The 26,045-nt window shown below is 37.8% G+C and overlaps 1 protein-coding gene and 1 non-coding gene across 3 annotated transcripts in view; one reads left to right on the top strand and one right to left on the bottom strand.

Moving 5' to 3' along the window:
• The window catches only part of EFNA5 (ephrin A5), a 272,655-nt gene that overhangs the window by 17,595 nt on the left and 229,015 nt on the right, over positions 1–26,045 (bottom strand). The window lies entirely within an intron of this gene.
• On the top strand, positions 14,793–14,857 carry LOC139075453 (small nucleolar RNA SNORD77). Its single transcript, XR_011525815.1, has one exon. It is a non-coding gene; the product is annotated as a small nucleolar RNA SNORD77 (small nucleolar RNA).

Raw genomic sequence — 26,045 nt, 5'->3', positions numbered from 1 at the left:
CGTTGCTTCTTCTCCACAGGCTCCTTGTAGCACCTCTGTGATACGCTATTGGGGTGACAGTGAACTGGTAAGCAACGAAAGCCACAAATCCCATTACTCATTTGTACCGTTTAACAGAAACAATGTTGTTATCATATAGCACTAATGTAGCATGACAGTAAATTATTAATAATCATCACGTTAATACAATTCAAAGAACTCCTAGAAAAGAGTTAATATTTCCTTGAACGTTTCACAGCCACCTTCATCCCTATCCTCTTTGGTGAGGGGCCTTGGAAGAGAGACGGTTTAGTGGTTTGAGCGCATGCATGATGATGGTCTGAATTTTCTCCCTGGTTCACCCATTCTGACTTATTCTGTGCTTTTCAGTCAGCTATTTAGCCCAGCTAGGCCTTGGTTTCCCTGTGAGCCTTTCCCTCTGGAAGAAAATTTAAGTATGACCTACTGGAGAGGAGCTGTAAACTTTTATATTGCACCTGGACACCCAGGTAACAGGCCCCTATAGATCTAGAATATCATTTCACTCCTCCACAGATTGACACCATCAGCTCTGTCCGCATTGCTCCCTCTGCAATGCAGTTTCCCTAAGGAAGCAGTCTCTAGGTCTGAGTACGAATTTATAGGAGGGGGAGGGGTCAGGTTATAGATAGTCGTGATAAAAAGTTATTTATGAGTCCTACGGAAAACATGGGGGACAAACTGACACTTTATTTCTAGCCTAAATTAGAAAAACTGGATTCTAACATAGTTTTGGGGTGGGCGGGGGGGGTTCAGGGTAAAGGAGTTTATGTGCAGAAGTGCACTGAAGCTGGGGTGAGAGTTTAGAAAATTAGAAGGGGCACTGAAAGACCTTATTCCTTTTGGAAACCATGCTAAGATTCTGTGAGTTCTTTTTTCAATCCATTTTAAGAGTGTGAGCATGCTCTTATATTAAAGGGACACTAACCAAAGACGAGGACATAAATCCTGCAGAAAAGCAACCAGGCTGGGCATTGAGACTGCCTTTGCAGCTGTAAACACTGTTCCACAGCAATGGCAGCAAATAAAACCAGCACAGAGGTGGATGCAAACACTGCTCCATACCCATACCAGTCCATGGATATTATGCTGCTGCAAATGGTTCCTATTCGTGTCTTCAGTATTCTTTTGCATCATATTTGGGTAAATATCTATTTACACAAATCAATTATTTCTTTGGTTGTTTTTCTAAGTCAGTGGGCCACCTGCTATCCAGTGTCTGCCATTTCTGGAGGTAAGATAAGTATCTGGGCAGGAGAAGCCATTCATTTGGGCAGCAGGGCCCTAATGGGACCCTAGAGGCCTGAACAAATTAATGTTCTCTCTTTAGAAGGCTAAGTTCTACCAAGGACGGAGTCATTCAGGTACCAGGATTGTACATTTTGTTTCACACCCAAAGTGCTTTCCTTCATGAAGTTTTATGTTGAAAGATCTCATAAAATCAAAGCTAATGATAGGGACTAAATTCTAGTTTGCCCTGGTTGTCTCTGAGTAGGACCATTTCCAGTAAAGTTAACAGCTGTGCATTGCAGGGCATCACCCTGTAGAACAGCAGCCAGAGTGTCTCATAATCTGCCCCAACTTTGATTTCTTTCTCTCTCCCGCTCTTTTCCTTCCTTTAATCAACATTAATAGCTAAACATCATCTCCTCCCAGAACCTCCTCGTCTTCCTTTTCTTGTGTGACCTTTCCTTTGCGTGACCTCTCAAAATCCAGCTCCCCCTGGACACTTGAGATATTTCCCCATTTCTCCAACACAAAAATCCTCTTCTGGGTCCTTACGTAGACCTGTTCCTATCCCCTTAATAGCACGTACCCCATTCTGTTTGGTCTCAGTGCTGGCTGTTACATCACGTCTCTACTAGAGTCGTGAATTCTCTGCGGGCAGGAGACGTGCTGGGTTCTCAGTTCTGGGGAGTTCACTGCTTTTTTGTTCATAACATATGTTCAATAAAGATTTGAAGAAGGAGGCTAAAGGTAACAAAATCTGTGTAGCCTCAAAGTGATTTGTAGACCAAACATGAATGAAGACTCAGGATTAGAATAAAAAAGAAATATGAAGAGAAGAGTCAAGGAAATTAAAAAAGAAAAAAAAAATCCCCTTTTCTGGAAGACTCCTCTCCTCTCTCTGCTGGCTCCTTCTTATGGAATGACCTCAGAAACTGTGACCTAATAGCCAAAGAAGCCCGGAGACGCATACAAAATTCAAGCAGGTTTGATTTTCCTATCTGTGAGTGTGTGGTCCAAGAGATAAGAAGTAAATGAAAGGAATGTGGACATCTTTAGAGCCAAAGATATGCAGAATCACTTCAAATGATCAGCCTGTGTATGATGAGCAGGCTCCTCCAGTAAACAGGAGGATAAAGTCAAGGTGATGGTGGAATGCGGGTGACCACGAGCTTCTTTAAGTAGGGATAGAAAAGTGACACATCATGATCAGAGGTAAGAGGGAAGCCATCTTGGCTGAAATCCTCAAGTCATTAAGAAGGCTTGGCAAGTTAAGGTACCTCCAACATTAAATGAGAACCTAACCCCAAAATTGTGTTCAGGGATCTAACTGTCCTTTAGCCACAGCTGAGTTGAAAACCTAAGTACATATAGGCATTTTTAAGACAATCAAAAACCATAAAGCTAGTATTTGGGGGGTTAAGAAAGCATCTGAGAAGCTGGTACTTTAATATTTTTAAATTGTAGGAAAACTTTGGCCATTTAGAGTAACAGATTGGATATGTAATTCCAATTTAAAATATGTCATGAACAACTGATTTAGATTTGTGACTAAGTGAAATCTTAGTTTTACATACAGTTTAAAAACATTTAAGAGAACTAAAACTTCATCGTATTTTTAAGTTTATTATGATGATAAGAATTATTTAAGTACTTGGGAAGGTTTTAGAGTCCAACAGTTTAAGTACCTAAAATGGAAAGAGAATGTATTAAATCTTTAATGGTTAAAGAAGTTTAATTAACCAGGTAAATGGAGCCAAATATTTAAACTTACTAGTCTTATATAGAGAATAATAAGATGTATAAACTAATTTGAATAGGCTAAATTTGAAATTTTAAAGAATTATTTTTTAATGTGTTACTTTAATAAGTCAAATATAAAATTTTAAATCCAAACTAACCCTTTAAATAATCTTTCTTATGGACAAAAACTATCCTCTGTGCACCAAAAATTCATACTGATACTTCCTTTCAGGTCACGGCTCAAATGCTGCCTCCTGAGAGAGGCCTTCCATGATCACCCGATTGAAAGCTGTCATCCTCTACTCTCCATGTTTCTCTGTCACCTCATCTAGCCCCTTTTATAGGTCCTAGTATAACTGGCAGTTAGAAATTTGTTTGTTTCCTAGTTTATTGTCTAGTTCCCAATTAAACTGTAAGCTTCAGAAGCAGGAACCATTTTTTTTTAATTCTCCACGGTGTTTCTAAAACCTAGCATAGTGCTTGGTACAAAGTAGGCACACAAAAAATATTTTTGAAGGAATGAGTAAATGAATGAAGTAAAAACTGAATAAGCCAGAAGCATTTTGGTCCATATATTACAAAAAATAACCCAAGAGGCCAAGATATTCTAAGAACCTGAGATCTTCATAGGTTGATCGGCTATGTTTTTCACTCTCTACAAATATTACTTTTATATTTCCTCTTTCTAAAATGCAGAGCAATCTCATAGCTAGATGAAAACTTTGCCCATTTTATTGCTGCAGCAAACTTTTTGAGAGATTTGTTTACTATTTGACTTGCTAGAAACCTTAGTTTAGCAAGCAAATAATGCACAGATGATACCAAGATGGATAATAAAAGGTTGATAAATTACATTTATAACTTTAACATGAAGTACATTAAATAAACCAATGATGTATTTTTCAGGAGTTTCTAGTACTTTAAAAGTCGACAGAATGGAGAAAAGGATAACTATACTTCAAAATATGTTCCTATTTCTTAAGAAGTTTGTGAAGCTAGCATATAAATGAAAGCATTCTATCCACTAGCCATGATACTAATACCAATGTGCTATTTAAAGTTCTAAGGAACTATTTACATTTTGATGCTGACTCTACATGTCATATAAATAGGAAGTTTTTTTGTACAGCTTGGCATTTTGGGGAAAAAGTTCATTCTATTTTTTTTCTGCTTAGTGGAAGAAAAAGTACACACTCTTGGGTCAACTTCTCTTTTTAATCTAAGAGGTCTCAGTTGAAATTAGCTTTAAGTTTGCTAATTACAAAACTCAACAGGGGTTTTTCCTTATTTGGTGTAACTCATATTTCTATTCATTAACCCCAGTTTTAAAAAGATTAAAAAGGCTGAATAGAAACAACTTAAAAGTTTGAAGAACAGCCTTTCCCTGTGAAACCTTAAGCTACTTCAAGTGCAAACTTCCCCCCAAACTATCTAATTACAAATCTTTTGCGGTTGTAGGAGGCGGTAAAATTTATACATTTTGAACTTCCCAACTACACAGTGCGGCAGGGAGATGAGAAATCAGTCGATTTTTTTCATTCTATATATTGGGAAAATTTATGTCAACCTCAGTTACAAGGAAATCCGGGTTCTGAAGGGCAATCCTGCTAGCTGCTTTTCGCAGGGCCAAGCCACTGGGCTCAGATGCTTTCATTCTGGTGAAAAGATCATTACCAGGCGGCTCCGGGGAAGTTGGCCCTCCTGTAAGTGCGCTCCTTTGTTATGAATATGGAACAGATGGAGCCAAATCTATCTGCTCCGTAGGAACAAAAACACTTACAACCCAGCTCTCTCTATTAAAGACTCTACTTAGCTCCTTTATACCATCGGCTTTCTGTGCACTGCTGTGAGGTTTTGACTTTATAGAAAAAGGCACTTCATAAAAGCAACAGTTCTTACTCTTAAACCAAAGTGGCCTAAGAACTAAAGAAGATGAATACATGGTTTCACCCAGAGGACTCCTTGGAGATATGCAGATATTCAATTAAGGGTGTGTGTGTGTGTGTGTGTGTGTGTGTGTGTGTGTGTGTAGGAGGAAGACTGTATTCAATTCTGGTAAATGTCTGCATTAAAACAACACGAAAATATAGCGGAGAGCGATGAAGATGTCATGTTTCTCATTACGAGGATGGCATCTAATTGCTCTAGTATAATAAAATGCCAGAATTTAATTTTGTATATATGTCTGTAAGGCTAGTGAGGGCTGTCTTGTACAAAAAATATGACTGTGCATGACAAAATCATGCGGGTAAATATAATTAGTAATTAGGACCAAACCACAAAATAAAGGCTGTATGATGCTTCCTCACTATGAAAAATAGTAATAATTACACTCAGCATCATGCCAATTTGCTTTTATAATCTAAAAGATGTAAACACTCCAGGTAAAACCAATGCATGCACTTATTTATCAAGTTGATAGGGCGAAACACATCCAAAGGCCATACCTGCGATGTGCCGTTGCCAAGATATGTGTGTCGACAGCTAGGTAAGTCTCTCCGGCTTCTGGGTGTGGATGCACACTGTATATGCACCTCCCCGTGAGAGCAACAGGGGAAAGGAGTGTCTGCCTTATTTCATTGCATTTATTATACTGATACATTTAAAGTCTGGCTGCCTCTTCGGAGATAATTGAAAAAAGAAATTCTGTGGCAGCATGCTTTGATTCTGACTAAATCAAGTCTCCGGGCAAATTTCCTCCTGCCAGTGGAAGCACAGCTTGCCTGAAGTCGTAACCTTTGTTGGAGGAAAGGAACTGGCCTTGAAGCAGATCATGAAGCAGATGTTTTATGCCAAATCAGAGTCTGGGGATACGTAGGCTACTGCAAATAAAACTCTTCTTCTGTCTGTTCAATCATTTCAATTCCCTGCAGTGTGAAATATGAACTTGCCAACAAATGGCCAGCGTGCTGTGCCTCGCAGCAGGGGGGGAAAGTGCCACAGCTGTGCCAGAGACTGGAAAACTCGAGACGCGCATGACATGTTCATTAGTTCTCCTGTACAGCCAGGGCCTGAACCAAGCCATTCTCAAGAACTCATACTCGGGGCAGGAGCCGGGACTGCCTACTGCACCCAAGAGCAAAAGACATGATTTCCACCAAAATGAGACACAGGACGTGTCCTGATCTCTTGCGTGACCCCAGAAGGTTAGTCTTGAAAACAAGAAACCAAAGAGCAGATCTTCTCTGGGTACAAATAGATTGAAAAAAAATATGTCTGCCAATGATCATAGCTTTCTTCTGACTTTATTAGCAGCCTGCTCTGTGAGCAATAAAAAAATGAAATAATGAAATATACTTTGAGCCTCAAAGCATCTATTAGAGATTAAAATGGCCCAGTGCAGAAATATCAGAAAAATATCTTGTCTTTATCAGAAGGACGGAATTGTGGAAACTGGCTCACTTGTTGCAGGCAAATGTAACACTATTTCCTTCTAGTGTACTGGCCTTCTAGATCATTCCATATTACAGTTTCTCCAGAATAAAACAGTTGGTTTATCAAAATTAAAGAAAAGTAAAATTAGACTAACAAGTTTCAATTTGAGGCCCTTTGCAGCATATTTAATATACATATTCACACATACCGTTATAGCTGTAATCCTAGATTATAAATATCCCATATTCAGTTCTATTGTGAGATTTTTCAAAGGTTATTCACATGCTTTCTAGTGCCACATTCTTTCATTTTAATCATGAGCTCCTTAAATAGAAGTCATTTGCATCTGTAAACATTCCCTTGCAGTACTATTTAGCAGTATATTCTCTTTGTGCAGAGCTATTTTAAAAGGAAAATAAACCTTAATATGGAATAACAATCAAACATAGGCATGAAAAGATAAATTAGAGGCTTGAGAAGCCTCTGTAACCCCTTCATGCAATTTCTGAAAATATGTTTGAAGTTTCTCAATCTTAAAATAGCCCAGAATGATATAGTTTATTTCGGATGATGGATTACAGGACTACTACTCATATATTCCAAAGCATGACCTAAATCATAAGGGCATTTTCAAGAAATGAAATGAGTTTGAAATAATTTACTATTTTGAAATGAGGCCAAATAAGTACACATGGTTCAAGCTCGAAATGATAGACCATTATCACAACTAATGGCCAAGTTCTCATTAGTTTAGCATTTCTAAATGAATGCTGTAGTCAATAAATCTGTCGCAGAATGGTTACAAATGATTGTTTTAAGGGATTAATAACAAGACCTATATTTTTATTTTAAGATTCTTTTGGCACCAATTACTCTAGAATATTATTTCTCCATAATGTTTCTTTTTCTCTGTTTAACTTGACCAAATACAAATTAGAAACATGAAATTGTTTCTTAATTGATATAGAGCTTGGTGGGAGGGAACTTCATTTCAGGATGCATAAGAATATTATTATTATAATAGCTGCCATTTATCTACTATTTCTATGCACCAGGCACTGTGCCAGGTTTATTAAATTTAATCTTCAGAACAGTTCTGCAAGGCAGGTATTATCCTCATTTCAGAGATGAGGAAACTGAGGCTTACAGGGACAAGTAGTTAGCCAATGACAGACGTAGCTAGCGAATGGCAGAACGGATACTCAAATCCAAGTCTTTCTGATGCCAAAACTATACAACCTCAGTTTAGAGCATAAATCATATTTTTCTTCATGACTACCCTACTTCAAATATTTGTTTCATAATTTCCCAGAAGCTCTTAAAAGTTCTTCCAAAAAAGTCTGGGGGTAGGTTAAAACTTGGTAGAATGTGACTGTGCAATCTAAGCAGTAGATTTCTGGAAGAAAACCGAGTGGAGGTTTTGCCTGCAGAGACATGCCCTCTGCATATTTCCTAATCAGGTGCATGTCAAGAAAAAGCCTTTTAATATCATATTACTGAAACTGATGTACTCCTAAGTACCCGTATGTACCCCTGTAGGAGGAAATATGAAACAAAACACAGTAACCCAAAGTTCCAGAAAGAAAACCGGGAAAGTTGGCAGCGTCATTAGTATATACTCCTCCGTGAAAGGAGCAATTTCTCAGCCTGGCATTGCTGTCTCTGACCTCATGGCATCCCCTGGGATTTGGGCAGCTCTTGCCTGCTCCCACCCCTGTGGTGCCTTAGCTTTGGCCTTGAGGAGAAGTAAATTAGCTGACAAAGTTGTGCCATAGGAACCAAAATTAACATGTAAAGCAGAAACTCCTCTTATCCAAAACCCAACTGAGAGGGCTCTGTCTGGGGGAGGGGCCTGCTGAGCCCAAGCCACTTGCCTATTTACATATAGACAACAGCCTTTCCTGATGCCTCAGAAAATAACAGATGCAGCAGATTCACTATTTTTTACCCTAAATTCAATAAAGATATGGGTTCATTAATAAGGTGGACCATGGGTGACTGTGTCTTTCTACTTTTTCTTTTTCTCTTGCAATGTAGGTATTTGATCCATGAATGTTCTACTCAACAGCACATGTAACATTTTTCTGCACCATCTATTTCCAAACATTCTTCTCCTTAATAGACTGAATCCAAAGGATCCCATCCAGCCAGGGAAACTAAGGATTCTGCTCCACTCTGGACAAAGGGACAAGAGTCAAGAGTGATCCTGGTAGAACCTAAGTTAGAGCACATTACTCCTGCACTCAAAACCCTGCAAGGACTCCCACCTCATTCAAAGTGAAATCCTGAATCCTTACATGGTCCACCATGATCCTACCCCCTAATCCATCACACTCATGCATTTACAGAGCTCTCCTCCCATTCATCCTGCTCCAGCCTGTGGGCATGCAACTCTCCTCAGGCCCTTAGCGTTTCTCTGTCCCTCTGCCTGGAAAATCCTTTTGCCAGATAGACACAGATAGACACATGGCTTACTTCCTTTAGGCCCCTCCTCAAGTGTTAACTATTAGAAAGTCCTTTCCTGATCTCTCTCTCTCTCTCTCTCTCACACACACACACACACACTCTCTCTCTCTCTCTCATGCTATGTAATTATATAGATCACCCTATATTATACAAAATTATATAGATAATTGCCCTATAAAATATATATTTAAATATATTTATATATATATTTAATATACATTATATGTAAAATAGCAATTTCCCTACCTTTATATTCTCTATTCTTCTTACTGTTTTATTTTGTCATCATGGTATTTACCAACTACCTGACATATTTCATATTTATTTAGTTGCTTGTTTATCCCCCACCCCCCACTTCCCAGTAGAGTGTAGGTTCTATTAAAGCAGAGGTTTTGCCTATTATTTTCTCCACTGTATTCACAGAGTCTAAAATACTATCTGGCCAGTGGTACACATTCAATAAATAGCTGTTGAATGAAGGAAGGAAAGACAAATGAATGAAGGACAAGGTCACCACCAGAAAATGCTTGTTTGCTCACTGATCTACCATAAATGCCCACAAAATCACAAGCTTGGAGTAGAAAAAGTAAAATAAAAAAGCCAATAACTGAGCAGGCATGTGAGTTTCCTGCAATGTAAGTAGGTCCTTAAGCCTGCTATAAATGTGAATAAATGACTTATTTTTCAAGATAGAGTGGGTTTTTACCCCCACATTGAATTAGGATGCACTAAAACACATCTGTATAAAACAAAATGATTTTAAAGTACTTTTGAAAGAGCTTCTACTCATAACCTGGTGGTTATTTTCAAGGCATTCCTGTGAAGGGTGAGGGCAGATGATGGCAAAATACCAGCCAAGTATCAAGGCCAAGAAGGAGGGCACGTTTTTGCTGGTGGCCTTTATTTGGCATAATGCTCAGCAGCAGGAGCCCTGATGGGCCTGAAAATGCATAAGGGGGTGACAGACCTGGAGGCGAATCTCATCACCATCATAATCAATAGCTAAACACTGAGCATTTTTGCATCCTTACACCAACCTTCAAGCTTAAATCACTGAATCACAAAACTCAAGGTCGTGAACCTTCAGGACCATCTAGTTCAGTCTCCTCATTTTACATGTTTAAGAAACTGAGCTTCAGCATGTCAGAGAGGCCACATAACCTGCCAAAGTTCATCTTACTCAGGAGAAGGATACTGAACAGGCTGATCTGGCCCAGCGATGTTTATCAAAAAAAAGAGAAGTGTTCCCTCAAACTATCTTGGACAGAACTAGGGCAAAGAAATCATCCCCAACGCTCCTCTTAAATACAAAGAACCAAATTATTAGGAATTAAATATTTAATGAATTTATGGTATAGCTAGTTCTGTTAAAATTTATGAAATAGTTTAGTTGAACTTTTTATTTGCTGAACATATTCTTTAGAGTGCATGTAAAATCAATGTGTATAATACATTTATGTCCCTTTTATAGAAAAGAGTATAATTTTACTATGTTAAATAACTGTGGAAGCTTATGGCTACTGCATCTTTGCCTCTGACATAGGGTTGGTCATAGTTATGATTTATTTTTTCTCAAATATATAGTCAGAGACACAGTCTCAATTAAGATATTACTCCTGGAGGAAAATGGGAGGCACTTTACAACTATCTGCTTTATGATTCTATTTCCAGAAAGCACAGTGGTGAAAAGTGGGAGCTGTCTGTGACACTAATTTAAAAAACTAATGAAGTTATAGAACTGTTATTTCTCATAAGTAGCTACCAGCCCCCAATCTCTGCACAGTATAACACTGGATTATATGTGTGCAACTTCAGCAAGGCCGGACCTGCTGCCACAACCCGCCCTCAGCAATACAACACACACATACCCCTTTCCCCCCAGCCCCCTGCCGCCGCCATCTTGCTAAGGAAGATGTTTCTAAAATTTTATCTTGATTCTTGGGTATTAAGAATTTCATCCCGCCCTCAAAGAAATGTTCTTCCCACTCATCTAGAGTTATCTTTTCAAAAATTTCAACTACTTTTGCTCCTTGCAACCATTTTGATCCTGAAAAGTAAATGTAAATTGTAAAAATGTAGATTTTTAGAAATCAAATCATTTTTAAAATGCTCTAGAGCTATTGAAAAGAATCCATTTCCCTAAATGGAATGATCACTCTGCAACTTATCTTTTGTAAAATCCTAATTTTCATGTGTCATGCTTGTTTAAAATGATATAGACCTGTTTAGATTTCCTCCAGGGGACAAAATCAACATCAATTATTTCTTTCTACCCCATTTCAGTTAAAAACTTCCTCTAGAACAGAAGGCAGAGTTTTAAAAATATTTAGCAGTGTCTGCCTTGTCATTTTCCCTAAGTCTACACAGATCAAAAATTCCAGAGAGGAGAAATCCTCACTGTCTGTGCCTTGGCGGGCTCGTGGAATCCCACGGACTTTCACACAGGTAGCTGTTCCATACTGTATCCATCTCCCTTTCCCTTCATTGTGCCACTATCTATACAGTAAGAAAGAAGAGATACACAGTGCATGCCCTCAGGACCTTACATTTGAGAGAGTAAGATACAAAATTTGAAACTGACACCATTGTTCTGAAGGAAGAAGCAAGGGGTTTGACAGATAGAGGTTGGAGGCTCTGTATCAGATGGGTCCTTTGAACCAAAGGACCTAGTCCAAGGTGCTAAATTCTACATCTAACCTGGGCACAAAGACATTAAAAGCCTCCAAGGGGCAGGTTCAATTAGGGCCTTTGGGCAATCTGGATCCACTTGCTAATCTGAAGGGAGTACCGGTCACAAGGCAGTTAAAAACCATTTACTGAATACCCAGGTCATGTTCGCCCTAGGAATTGAATCACAGGGGTAAGGACTATGCCTCATCATTCATTTTTGGATTACCAGTGCAAGGAGCCCCTGTAGAGCTTCATCCTAGGGTAGCATCCAAAGATGTCAAGGCTTTGAGGACCGTTTGGGCCCAGTAGTCAGAACCTAACAATTCAAAGCACTAAGGGTGCTTTCCACACAGGCCTGTGAGTGAGCAGAGGATTCATGAGGGTGCAGTGGAGACAATGCTCAGGAGCAGCTATGCAGGTGGCTTGATGGCTTTATGTAGAACAATGAGATATCCACTGAAAAGACTATTGCGTAGTACTGTGGAGGGCAAAACTGGCTAGTTATTGATTGCAAAAATAAGATTGTCAATGCTCAGGACCAACTTTGAAGGCATATTAGTGAGTGCTTGTCTTCCTGTAGCCTCCAGAATAGTCATTCTTGAGGTATTCCTTAATATTTTCATCAAAGGATGTGAGATGGATTTGAGAATTAGTTCATAAGTAAAATTATTTGGGGGGGGGGGGCGTTAACTACTCCCTAAGACAACTAGCGAAACGGTCCATTAAATTGGGATGAAGTTCAGTAAAACCAATAAAGAATAGAAGAATGGCAGACTAAACATAGATATGTCTCAGCGAAAACAAAACCCACAGCAGACTATAAATTGAATGTGTGTCCTACTGGTCTACTTATTTATCAGATCTATCTAAAGTGTTGTTTTCATGTTTTGGATCTACATTTAAAATAAGACTCCAGAAAAGTGACAAAAATTATATTTAAACTTAAAACAGTTCTCATAGGAACAGCCAGAGGAATGTAAGCAGTATAATTCACTATAAACACATGAATCCTTGAAGGAAGAGACAACTAGCCTGTATTTGTTGCTCATTTCAAAAAGAGGATTAGATGCAAGGATGTGGGTTCAACTATATAGAAAGTCTGATTATGCTGACTAGATAGAAAGGGCTGGGTGATGAATGGTATTAAAATGGATTTCCCATTTTTCATAATGTGGAGACCTGGAATTGGCCACCCCAAGATATGTCTCTTTGGCATCAGGATTATTTGAGGCTGATTGCTTTTGATAAACTGAGACAGGGAAGGAGGCTCTGAGGAATGGAACTTGCCCTTCCTTAGAACACATTTACATTTGTAAGGTAAATCTCTATCTGTAAAAGGTGCCTCCCTCTCTGGACCAGGAAGAAGAAAGGAGATGACCTACTCTCCAAAAACTCTTAATCAATACCAAAGGCAAGGACTTAAATCTGCATTTTATTGTGCTAGTCTGGTAACCTCCTGTAACTGACTTCCCTCCCCCTCCCAACGTTGGCATTTCTTTAAGGATTAAGCATCTTTCCTTAGGCTAGGAACTGATTGCTGCGCTCACCTGTGACCGCTCAGCTCCAGACGATAGACTTGCCTCCTGCTACGCCCACCCAGACAGCAGACCACTACCTGCTGTGTCCATCAAGCACTGTGCCGACAGGGCACTCTTGTGACTATTGTGGGAGGGACATTTCAATCACATGTGAAACACCCTGTTTGGGGGTATATAATCACTATGTGCACCCCCACTTCTTCGGTGCCCTTTCTTCCTTCGGGAAGAAAGGCCCCGGGCCATGGTTCCTCATAAAGCTTTGTTTAATTTTCTCTTGCTATTCTGTCTCATGTGAATTTAATTCGTTCTCCCGCCAGACGAACCCACATTTGGGGAGAGGAAATGTCCTCCTCCCCTACAATGACTAGGAGAAGTATATACTGAGTATATTTTAAAGCTAAATGGGATTTTATAAATAATCTAACCTCATCCCATGGAAGCCAGATCCCTCAAGATGCTCCAATGAAAAAAGCATTCCAAAGTCTGCTAAGTTTAGTGAATAGTACGTATTGTATCACTCTCTTCAGAGAGTTACAATACACGACATCACATTTAAGGACCTAAGAAGTCTTACTGGGGGAAGGGAGAAACACTTTATTTAACCCTGAATTTTCCAAACTTAACTTAAATTTGATGTCAGAAATTGTAACATCTTAATAATTTTCTTGTTTCTTGGAACTACCCTGGATCCTCAATCTAGTGCAACCCCCTCATTTTTACATTTAAGAAATAGACTCAGTTATATGACTAATTCCAAATCTGACTAGAGTTGGGCAGTGGCAGAAATGGGACTTAACCGATTTTGCTGCATTTCTTATATTTTGTTGATGTCAATGAAATAAACCCGGAAATCAATAAAGATGATGTTTTCCATTATTTGCCTGGAGTCTGCTTTTTCATATTATCTCCATTAAAAGAGAGAAAAACAATTACATGTGAGAGAAACCCTAACTGAGTCACATTCTTTAATTTGTTGGACACAGTAAAGCCTGAAAAAGTACTAGGCAAAGATAAAATATTACTGTAAAACAAACTAGAAATATGAATGTTAAATTGATACTCTGTCCTGGTTGCACTTAACGGATTTATTACATAGATTTTTCTCTTTGTTTTGAACAATTCCACATATTCTACACTACTACTCATCAATGAAATACAACCTTGTTTTGGCCAGTGGTTGTTTTTGCTTATTCAGCATCACTGCCCATCTTCCTTAGGCTAAAAACCAAACAACAACAACCAAAACTTGGAAGAACTCCTCTTTCCTTATTCCATGCAGTCTTGGTGGTATTGTCAATCAAGGTTCTCTTTATTCTTTCCAAAGGACAGCCATATATGCCAATCAAATTCCTTCTCCCAGGAACTTGAATTCTGAGTAGAGTGACACAAAGAATGCAGAAGTGTTAGAGCTGAGAAAATCGAATGGCTAGGTCTTGAGGAGATAATTCTAATTATCCACTTGCTTCTATGTTCTAGATCCCCAGCATTACTTTGGTTCCTGTCTATCCTGAGGTCTTTAGTTAAAAGACTCAATTTCTTTAATACAGAGAAAGTTTCTGTTTTTTGTTTCTTTAAGATACCTGGAATTGACAAATATTGTTTACAAGTGGAGAACCTTAATGAATATTGTATTCATCTTTGGTGTACTTCACAAATGTATAGGGAAGAATCAAATGTTCCTAATTATTCTAAGGGTCACATAGTTGGTAATGAATTATTCCAGAAAGAGAGCTGACATAAAAATGAAAAGTAATATTACTGTGATGGTTGTATAGCTCAGATTGAATCATGAAGAGATATACCATTTATCTAATGTAAAAAAAAAAATGAAAAAGAATATTCAAGTAATTTAAGTGCGATGGGTAAAAATAGAGCTGCTAAAATACCAGGATTAGATAGGCATTTTGCTTATTTTATCTATAAACAAGGCTTGCCAAAATTTTTAAAAATATGGGTTGGGTGATATCAACTTTGGGCTGCTTATTGATTAATCTGTTTCTGACGGTAGAAAGACTTATACTATCTAGTGTCTTCACTATATAATTTTATCAGGGAAGTGACAAACCACGCTTTTCAGTGACACCTTGAACTAAAGTGGAATGTACAATAAAATACAGATTTCCTCAAATGAATTGCCAAAACCATTAATCTTTATCTAAGGATCCATAGTAACAGTTTGTTCTCAGTAGCAGGTGGGGGAGGGAGAGGAAATGTCTTCCAGAAAGCACTTTGGCAGTCAATCTGGTTGATAATAAAACTTGATGAAACATCTGTGATTAATATTAATTCTAATTCTCCCTTTAATGGATAATTGTGAAAAAGATAATTTATCCCATTTCATTTAGACTATAGCTGAGTTTTTCAATTTAGGAAAAGAACACTTCTCCATGTTTCTCAGGTATGAGACTCTATGGGGAAAAAACAGGTGCATAAAACCTGCCAATGGTAAAGCAGTGTTCTAGTTAGCCCTGGAAAATATTTTGTTCGAATTTAACTGACCACTGCAGACTTGGATGTGACCCAAAGAATGGTTCTCTAAGTGACACACTGGTATTTTTGTATCTTCAACATTGTAGAACATTCTAGATAAACCACCGTGAACTGACTTAACATATTTTGGTCATATTTGATTCTGCAAAGAGTGTGAGAAAAATGCCCTTGTGAGTAAATGACAGTAAGCTATTTCTGACCACCAGTGTACTTCAAAGTAGTTGATGATAGGAACTATTTTTGACACATGCAAATGTATAATTTAAAGTGCCCATAAAAATTTGTCACAGAAGCTACCATTAATTTTGACAGAAACTAGGAAAGTAACTAATTGCCTTTCAAATATCAATATTAAGAGCGCCATTTATTAAACTAGCACTTTAGCTCATTTATACACGGAAACCTTGATGCGGAGTGAAGCCTCCTGCCCACATGAACACACCTCATAAGCGATGGAGTCAAGAACTAGATCTCCTCAACCTCATCTCATCTACTTTTCTAAACTTAATAATATTTTTAAAAGGAACCAATTAAATAATGGTCTTATTTTCTAGAAATCAGGACATATTATATGGTTAAAAACATGACTGCTGTCTAACTCAATATATAAGTAAATAACGGTTAAATATACATCACTGTTGACCTTTAATCATAACTAAATCATAGCTCCATTTAGATATACTCCTTTTTTATCAGACTCTAATAAACATCGGGGAGAAGAAAACATAAACTGACAAGCACGAAAGGTCACAGACAATAGGCACCCCCTTCTTCAATGCACCTTTCCAAACCCTGATGGTACATAAATAGAATATTACAGAAACTCCTCACTATTTTTTCCTTTCTCCTCAAGTACACATTTTCCTTCTAAACTGTTGGTCCAAAATGAATATTTCCTATCACTTGATATCTTGCCTGTTTCCTCTCTATTTTTTTGTGGCTTTCTGATGCTTATCCTCAATATGCAGCTTACCACTTTGTAAAGGGAATTCATTTCATAACAAGAAGTCAGAAAAAATTGTTTAAGAAATACAAAAATCCCAAAGGGTTACCTTTGTTCTTGTAACAAGGGGTTCTTGTTTGAATTAGCCTGGTGAAATTTTAGCTTATTTATGGATGAAGCAAATGAGACACTTGCTTGGTGAGGCAGAAGGTTTTGTTCTGACCATCGTCAATGCGCTGACTCCTAGAATCTCAGTCTATCTTAGGCTTTATCTTAGACTAGCTTGGTCTCTCTCTCGCCAGGGTTCCCTCGGTTATACAAACATTCACAGAACAGAGACTGCCTTTTCTCAACACCGACGCTGCTGTTCCACTCACTCAGACCCTCTACTCCCCACTTCTTCCATGTCTGCAACTGACTCATCTATCCCACTTTTAGCCAATCTTCCCAAAGTGTGGTAGGAAGATCACCTGCCAGAAAAACTGCTGGAGAGCTCGTTAAAAATGAAGGTCCCTCCTGCAACCTCATAAAATTTAACGAATCAGACTTTCTGGAAGCGGGTTTTTAGAATCTGCATTTTTACCGCCCTTTGCAGGTAGGTCACTAAAGTTAGGATAGTGAATTAAGCCCTGAGACCAGAATTCCACCTTGTCCCTCAGATCAGCACTTCACATCTTTAACGTCTTCCTCCTGAAGCAATTTTCTCTCTCTCTTTTTTGCGGACAGTCTCAATCCTGTAATTTACTTTATTTCTCTTTTTGCCATTATTTATTTTTCTCACATTGGACTCTGAGCTCCTGGAAGACAGAGATTAACACTGAGTACTTTCTATTGCTGCTCTGTGGTGCCTGCTGCATCGGGCTGGTGGGTAAACACAGCTCAGTAAGTACTGTTGGGTGGACTAATGAGAAAATAATACATGATACTGAAGTGTATCCTTCTATAGCTACTATGGATTTTCTACAAATTTAATGATGCACAAGTACTGACAGCCCAAGTAGAGTTTAATAAATGGATTTATGCGGCATTTGAATATAAATATTTCAGGAAATAGCTGCAATAAATCTTCTAAAATGGACTTTAATAATAACTAACACATTGTATCAAAAGGTCAGAAATTCTGCTATTTGGTTAAATTAATAATCCAGCAAATGTTATTGATTTAGCAATTCAACTTAATAAAAACATCATAAAAGCTTATGCAAAAAAAATTAAAACTCTAACTATGGCAAAGAAGCTGAAGGGAATATAGAAACAACAGAAATTCAAGTAAAGGGTATTACAACCTCTGAGATTAGAAAAATTTCTTCATAAGCACTAGTACTATTTATGGAATAAGCTTCTGAACACTACTTGCCATACATGGAAAAAAGCGAAGAGCGTGAACATTGGAGCCAGAATGCCTTAGCTCAACTCTGGACTCCATCACACATGAACAATATGATTTTAGACAAGTTATTTGACCTGCCTGTACTTCACTTTCCTCATCTGTAAAATGGGGACAAGGATACCGCCTAACACATTGCTGTGATAACATAGGGATGAGACCATATATATAAAGGTGGAATGGATAAGTGTTCACTACCTGCTAGCTATGATTCTATAACCAGCCAGCACCTAGCTCTAAAACCAATTATTTCTATGTATTTATATGATAAGGCCCAAATGAGTTTCCCCTTCAAAAACATACTTCTGCCTTTTGCCTTTGGAATTTGATAAGCTCCAAATTCTTCAGACGAGAATTAATGGCCCTCCATAAGCTGGCCCAATTTATCCAGTTTTATTTTCCAAGAATATTCCATTTCAGTCAGACTTGTTCTTTTCATTGATCCCAAAGTCTTTGTTGTTCTGATCTCCTTGTCAGGAGAGGGGAGGGAGGTGAGAGAGGAAATCCACCTGAGCTGTGTGAAGCTTGTTCTCTGGAGGGCAGCCCGGGGATCTCCCCAACTCTGGCGATCGCCCTCATGAACCAGTGCCCTGAGTCCTTGTGTGTAAAGCTGGGTGATGCACACAGCTGCTGCAATTCTGGAACTTCATTCTCAAATTTCTAAATGTTATAAATTCTCAGAATAGCCCTTCTCCTACACACTCTCCGCTCCTCTTTCTTGAATTTGCAAAAGTGTTAATAACTCCAAGTCTGTGAAAAACTGGTGGATTTTAAAGAACAGCAGCAGCAACAGCATCTACAGCTAATAACAGTAATGGAAACAGTAATTTGCAGCTGCCGTGCTGCTTAAGGACAAGATAAGGCAAACCCCAACATGTCATATTAACACACTGCGAGGTTGAAACAGCTGGTCAGGAGGTTTTGCAATATATTCCCCAGTGCCTACACTGTGCTATTGATTTTGTTAATCGAGTTTAAAACTCTGAAAAATGACTCCGGGTAACCAAAGAGACACATACTTTCAACAGTCTTGCTAATCATTAAATGTCTTCATCAAAATTGAAGTAGGGAGAATGAATGACACATTTTATTACGGCATCATGTTCTGCCCCCACACACCATTCAATAAAGCTCTACTTTGTTTTAAAAACCCATATACCTCCTAGTATGTGAATCTCAGGGAGAAGTTGGAATGAATCTTCCCTCTATACATCACATTAGCCATTTTTAGAACTGAATCTGCCTTAACTTCCAGGGTGTAGGTAGGGCTTGCACAATGACTCACCAAGGGCACTTGAATTCTGTCTCCTTTTAATTTCTTTTAAAATGTTTATTATGAAGCAAGTGAATAAACAGCTTAGGCTTGGAGTCAAACAGCGTGGGTTCAAATCATGACTCTATTACTAACTACATGATCTTGGGCAAGTTACTTAACCTCTCATCCTCAGTTTCCTCATCTTTACAATGGATATAATAATAGCAGCTACGCTCTCACAGGTGAGAATTCAATGAGTAAAACAGGTAAGTGCTTGATACAGTGCCTGGCACATCGTAAAGTGGCAATAAATGCTAAATCACTAGAATTATGATTATCAGACAAGTGTTAGGGAGCAGTTATCAGTCACGGCTTGAGTAAGCCTTCAGCAAAAGGCTGCTTTTATGACAATAATTATTCTGAACTAAACTTCATTTAAATCATTGCTGCATTCATCATATGGCCTCAAACCTAGTGAACTGAATTGCTCCCAGTGTATACAACAAGACCTTTAGCAATCTATTAAAAGTGAAAAATGTACCTATTCACTTCTTTGGCCTCTATTTTACTCTGTTTAGGTTTGTTCCTCAAAAATTAGGCCTAACATAGAACAAAAAGTTCTGAATTTGAGGCTGAGGACCCACTGAAACTGTCCATCAATGCAGATTTTAGTCAGAGCCTGTGATCATGTACCTAAGGAGAAAAATTAACCTTTAAAAATTTTTGTAAGAAAAAGAAATTAGAAACAGAAAATTTATTTTAGAAACTAGATATTAAAGCTACTAAAAACTTGGCAAGTTTAAATTAAAAACAGTATATTCTTTTTTTAATGATTCAGAGACATTATTTGTTTTTAAAGATGGGGGTACAAAAGGGAGTGCTAAACTCTAAACTAAAACTTCTCACATTAATGTAGATAAAGCCAGGTGGAAACATTGTATATCTCTGAAAATAGTAAAATGGAAAGGTATTAGCATTCTAATTTCTAACAATAATTGTAGGCTGAATATCCAATTCATGATATTTTACTTTGGGGGCTCAGGATGAGTTAATATTTCATAAAACTTTAAATTTTAAAACCAAACCTAGATATAGCATATATACTAAAATTCTGTTCCTGATGGGGATTTTCTACAATCTGCCTAAAAATCTTTGATGGAAAAGAAGCCTGTTGCCAAAATCCACATATTTCCCTTATTAAACCGCGGAAAGCCATATCCCCAGAAACCGTATGCCAAGCCCACAGGATACTCATGAACTAAAATAATGAATGATAATGCCTCGTTCTCTGCATTAATATTAAAGAAAAGAGAAAATAGAAAACTTTATAGCCACTATCAGCTCTCTGACCATAAATCTCAAGTTTTGAGAATTGCTTCCCAAAAGGGTAGGGAGCAGGGATGAGTTGTGAGAGCGCTTTGGAGCCTAGAGATATTTTTTAGCAAGCCAGCAAAGCACTGACACAAATTTCTACATATCTCTGGCTGTGAAAAGTCTCATTTGTGGTGATTTATATTTCCTCATAAAGAACTCTGTAGATAATATAAGCCTGCTGTGAGGCTGTATGACAACTTTCAAACCAAGAGTTACGCGACCATTCTGTTAAAATAGAGCAAGAATAGATGAGTGGGAAAATCGGTAGAAATAGTATTTCTTCTGATGAAAGGCCAAAATACTGTTCTTCCAGCATGTACAATGCTCAGAGAGTCACCTCTCACTCTGTGTGCCTGTCTTATGGATAACATTGTGGCCATCTCTACGAGGAAGTATTGGTTTTTTCTGAAGATTGACTATGCGTTTGGTGTGTGCATGCTTGTGTAATTTACAACAAATGACACTTAGATATCATCACACTGGAGTTCAGTTGCCTTAATAAGTTACTAAGGGAAACACAGAGAATAGCATGCTGACAACCCAAAGTCAATGAAGTATAAACACTGTTATTCTAAGTGTCACTGGCACGTTATTTCCATTTCTCCTGGCATCTGCTCTATGCAACCCTGCACATACACATGATACAGCAGCTCATTAAACTGTTTTCAGTTAACTCTGAAACCAAATTAGTACATTACATGTTTATAAGGCTGAGAATTACTGCTTCCTTGCGAAATTACACAATTAATCAGGTGCGTTATTTCTCTAGGAGATGTGGCCACTTTTGACACTGAAGGATAAAAAGAACAATCCTTTAATTTAACTGTTCCATTTCAACATTTAGTCTCAGTGGGGTAAAAAGAAGGAAAAGGTGACATAATCCCTTTCTGCCGCTTTGGAGGTCAGAACACTGCATGTTCCCTTAGTCTCGTAACAGTATTTTAAATTCTTAAAAGGAGCACAAATAAAAATTATTTTGTTTTTGAACTTCTTATCTGAGTGTCACAGCCTTTGAAAAACTCAAACAATGGGAAGACTACTTATGAGCCTTACTTTTTTATGGCTGATACTATGAATTTCCATCAAGTCCCAATTATTCCACAGCTTTTAAGGCTCCCTTTGTGAGCTTTAAGAACGCTCCCAAAGTCAAAATCTATTAAGCAGTGACGTTTGCTCCAGTTCCCTTTTTCACAGAACCAGCATTAATTTCTCTGATTCTTTTTAACAGTATCTCATCCTTTAGTCAGGTCATTAAACAGGGCATGTGTTTCTTTCTAAAATATTGACAAAAGTTTTAAAAATAATAAAGCGTTTAAAAATATCTTGTGTCCCTGTCAATTGCGTCCTCTCCCTTTGATTTACTCAGACTATCTGAAACACGCTGGGTGAAGCGTCCATGCTCCAGCCGAGCCTGGGCTGATGCCAAGCATTCTTGTTCACGAGGTTAACAGTGCACCTGGCAATCAACAACTGTTTTCATAAGAGAAATTTACAATTAATCCAGAAAAATATCCTGAAGTCCCTCAATATTCTCTTTCATGCTCTTTATCTAACTTGCATTTAAGAGCCCTTGAAATCCGTTATGCCTTCCTAAAAGATGGCTAGGGACAACTTGAAACAGACACAATTCTCTAAACTCATTCTTTAAATAAAAAGGTGCATTCTTGCAGGTTCACTAAAGACCACTGGAAGTATACAAAGGGAATAGAATGACTATTTTTATACAGAAATCTGATATAATCCCAGACAAACTTCCAGTGTCCAAGTGGAGAAAAACTGTTCCATTGTATGTTCAAAATAAAACCAAAAAAAAGCAAAGTAGATTTTAGTGACTAAGATATACTCTGTATCTATATCTGAGCAATTACTATTTGATGTTTGTGCCACATTCATTCTCTTCCACTTTAAAAAAATATTAAAATCTGTCAATTTCCTAACATTGCCCTTCAACTCCCTTCTCGATTAATATAAATATGCTTTCTGAATACCATGCTCTGAGTCTACATACCAAAAGAATACAAGAGGTGAACTAGTATTTGACCACAGTCCTTCTGGAAATTTCACTTATAAACCTCTTGAATCTATATGCTAGAGCATTTAATGCTAAAATAAGACTCCAGTAGTCAAAAGCATTTTTCTATAATAAAAGCAAAATGCACACACACATTGAAGCAAATATTGAGTTGTTCGTTTTAAGAAAGTACATTGTACTTACAAGTCACCTCCCCTGCAAGAGTAAAAGACTAGGAAGGATGAAAAAGATTACCTCCTGCTTTGATAAATGTGCCATTTTGACACTCTTCTAGTTCAATGAGAACAACTCAGAAAAAAGGCGATTGGCGTGAACTGTCAGGACCAAAATAATTCTTAATGTAGATTACTAAAGTAAGCTGCTGAAAACCCAGACATCTACAGGGAAATGAAGAGTTCCTGAGGCAGATGTAGTTCTAGCATAACGTTCCTTCAGAATATAGGGCGTGGACTTAAAACGTGAATCTTTACTAGGCTTTGAGGAGATTTTTTATCAAACTAAAATATCAACCAGGGCTATTCAAGTTGCCTTAACTTTTCAAAGGATGCAAGATTTTTTGGATGTGGATTATTGAAGTTATCTTTTTGGTGGTTGACTGATCCTTTAAAAAATATTTCCTTAATTGAGTCTTGGAAATAAGAAAGATCATGAAAATAAACTATTATTATATACCCATTTTACAGATGAAGAAGGTGAGGCTTGGTAAGGTTAAGTTACCCAAAGTCACATAGCTATTAAGAGTCTAGAAGGAGGATTTGAGCCCACGGTTGCATTCACCAGAGTCTGTGCCTTTTTTTTTTTTTTTTTTTTTTTACCATGTTCTGCTCTCTCCTTTGACGTAATTTTAGCCCAGCATATGATCAAAAAATATTAAGAAACTAGGGAACTGCTGCAGTGGATGCAGTAAAACCTAGGGTTTCTCCTTTATCTCCTTTTCTCAAACATTAACATATAAGAAATTAAAAAAAATTTTAATTGCTTTTTTGTTCTATTTGGTTTACTATTTGGTTTATTATGGCATTTATTCATTCAACAAATATTTATTGAACCACTCTTCTAGATGCTGTTTCCTATTTTTCATTGAAAATATACAGTTCTAAATCAATATTATGGTTAAGCAAATTCTCCACATTATGGAGAACTTGCCTGATTTTAGAAACACTTCTCTGAGAAACTACACTCTAAGTACCAAACAACTCACCTGCAAATAAGCTTTTGGCACAAATCCAGCTGGCAAGTGCAGGCCTTTCTTTACATCAGTATTCTCTGGATTTACCGAAGATTCTTACACTTTTTAAAGGATAGTCAATAACTATGTTGTACAATCAAATGATTTCTGTAGCTGATCTTGATCATTTCAATAAAATGTCTCAAGAATTTGCTACTTATTTTGTCAGTCTTAAAAACCGTATAGTGCATATTAAAATTTCCTCACAGCTTAAGACTGTAAACTCTTAATTAAGTACATAAAGTAGAGAATTAGCAGTTAATCGCATGCATTCAAGTAGTTATATACTATGGATTTAAGAATGATGCCCTTAGTAACATAGACTTTCTCCATGCTTTTCTTTCTCCTTTTGAAAAATATGTATACCAACAAGACTGGAGCAGAAGTCCTCAGCTCTCTGAAAGTTCTTTTCATTAATGAGATTTTCAGGATTCTAACTTCAAAGAAATGGACATTTTTCAGCTCTCTACTTCTATCACCATATCCATATGATGGAACAATACTAAAACAACATGTCTATTCAAGTTCCCTTGCGAATAAGCTTAGGAATTTGTGTTCCTTAATAATCTCCCAGAAACTCCTGGTTTCCATCTGGGTGCTATGACTATAAACTATCTTTACTCCTAGTATCTTTTTTTTGAGGAAAATCAGCTATCCTTTAGATGTAGCAAATGCCAGGAGAATTCTCTGCCTTGTTAGTATCATTTTCAGAAAATGACTTTTGTCTTCCTTATTGTAGGTCTCTCATTGAAACGCACTCATTCCTGAATCAGTGTGCAATCGTGATTCAGTCTCGATGCTGACTATTCAGTGGATTTATGAAGAATTTCTTTGAAAATACGACTTTTCTGGCTTCTGAAGCTGTTGTATTAAAAGGGTCAACCATCTGGGAAGACACATTTGAAACATCTTTTGGAGATGGAAACGTATTCTTTGGAGAGCTGAAAATGCATAGATGTGTTTAAGATGTATCTTGCTACTATCTGATTTGGGGTTTCCAGTAGAGTTAATAAAGCAATATTCTCTAAATAGTCGTGCTAATGGTTTCTAATCTTTTTTTAATACAAAATAAAGTAGGTTTTTTTCCTTTTTAAGCATATGGGACCTAGGACTTTATCTCTTCACTTCCTTTTAGCTGCTTAAGTGAGCACTTAATTTCCTCTCAGATCAGTCACTTCTTATCTGTGTGAACCTTTTTCAAGTTGCCTAACTTGCTATGCCTCAGTTTCTTCACCTGTAAATGGAGAATAAGAACAGTAACTCACAGTGATGTTTTGAGAATCGTAGGGAGCTTAGAACAGTGCCTGCAACAGAGTAGGTGCTATGCGAACACTAGTGACCCTTATTTATTGAACATCTACTATGAGCCAAACCACATAATACAGGGCGGCATAGAGCAGAAACAGCCGTAAACTAACAACCATAAATAGATAGTCAGGCGCCCTAAGTGCTTGAGGAAAAATAAAGCGGGGTAAGAGTGTAGAGAACAATAGAGATGTTATCTTTATATAAGGGAGGCCAGACTAGCCTCTCTGATAAAGATGTTTTTTAGGGCAGACCTAAAGAAAGTGAGAGCAAGGGACATGGATGCCTGGGGCAATGAGAATCCAGCAAGAGAGAAGATAAAGTACAAAACCCTGATGTGGGGGGTGGGGACTCCGGAGAGGTATGAGGACCAGGAAGGAGGGCAGGGTGGCTGGGGCAGAGACAATGAGTCAGAGTGGTAGGAGAAGAAACCCAAGAGGCTGAGGTTGGAGAAGAGAGCAGTTAAGGACCTTGTTGGCCAGGTTAGAGACTTCGAATTTTTGTCTTGGTGAGATAGGAAGTCACTGGAGGGCTTTGACAGATTAGTGACATGAGTGGGGAAAGGAGCCTGCTACACTAGTCGAGACCACAGAGATGATGGTGGCTTGGACAGGGTGAGAGGGATGGAACCAGTTCAATAATTCTAATACACCTCTCGGCTCTGCATTTTCCCTACAGATATCCCTTTAACTGGCATTTATTGAACTCCTACTAAGTAAGGCACTGGGCTGGGCCATTTTACAGAAGTTATCTCTCACCTTAGTGATGCAGACCCTTAGATAAAATATAATAAGATTAGGATATTAAAGCTCCAAGAAATGTTTGAAATCATCTAGTGCAACCACATTATTTTATAGATGTGGAATTAGAAATCCAGAGAGATTAAATGATTTACCCAAGATCATACAGCTAGGTAGGTCAAGAGAAGAGCCCAGAACTCAGCTTTCCTTACTTTATAAAAGAGGACATTCAAAATCAGTATTTCTATTGATAG

The sequence above is a fragment of the Equus przewalskii genome, chromosome 13 (genome assembly GCF_037783145.1).
Source record: "Equus przewalskii isolate Varuska chromosome 13, EquPr2, whole genome shotgun sequence".
Taxonomy (NCBI): domain Eukaryota; kingdom Metazoa; phylum Chordata; class Mammalia; order Perissodactyla; family Equidae; genus Equus; species Equus przewalskii.
This window is presented reverse-complemented; position numbering and strand designations above follow the sequence as displayed.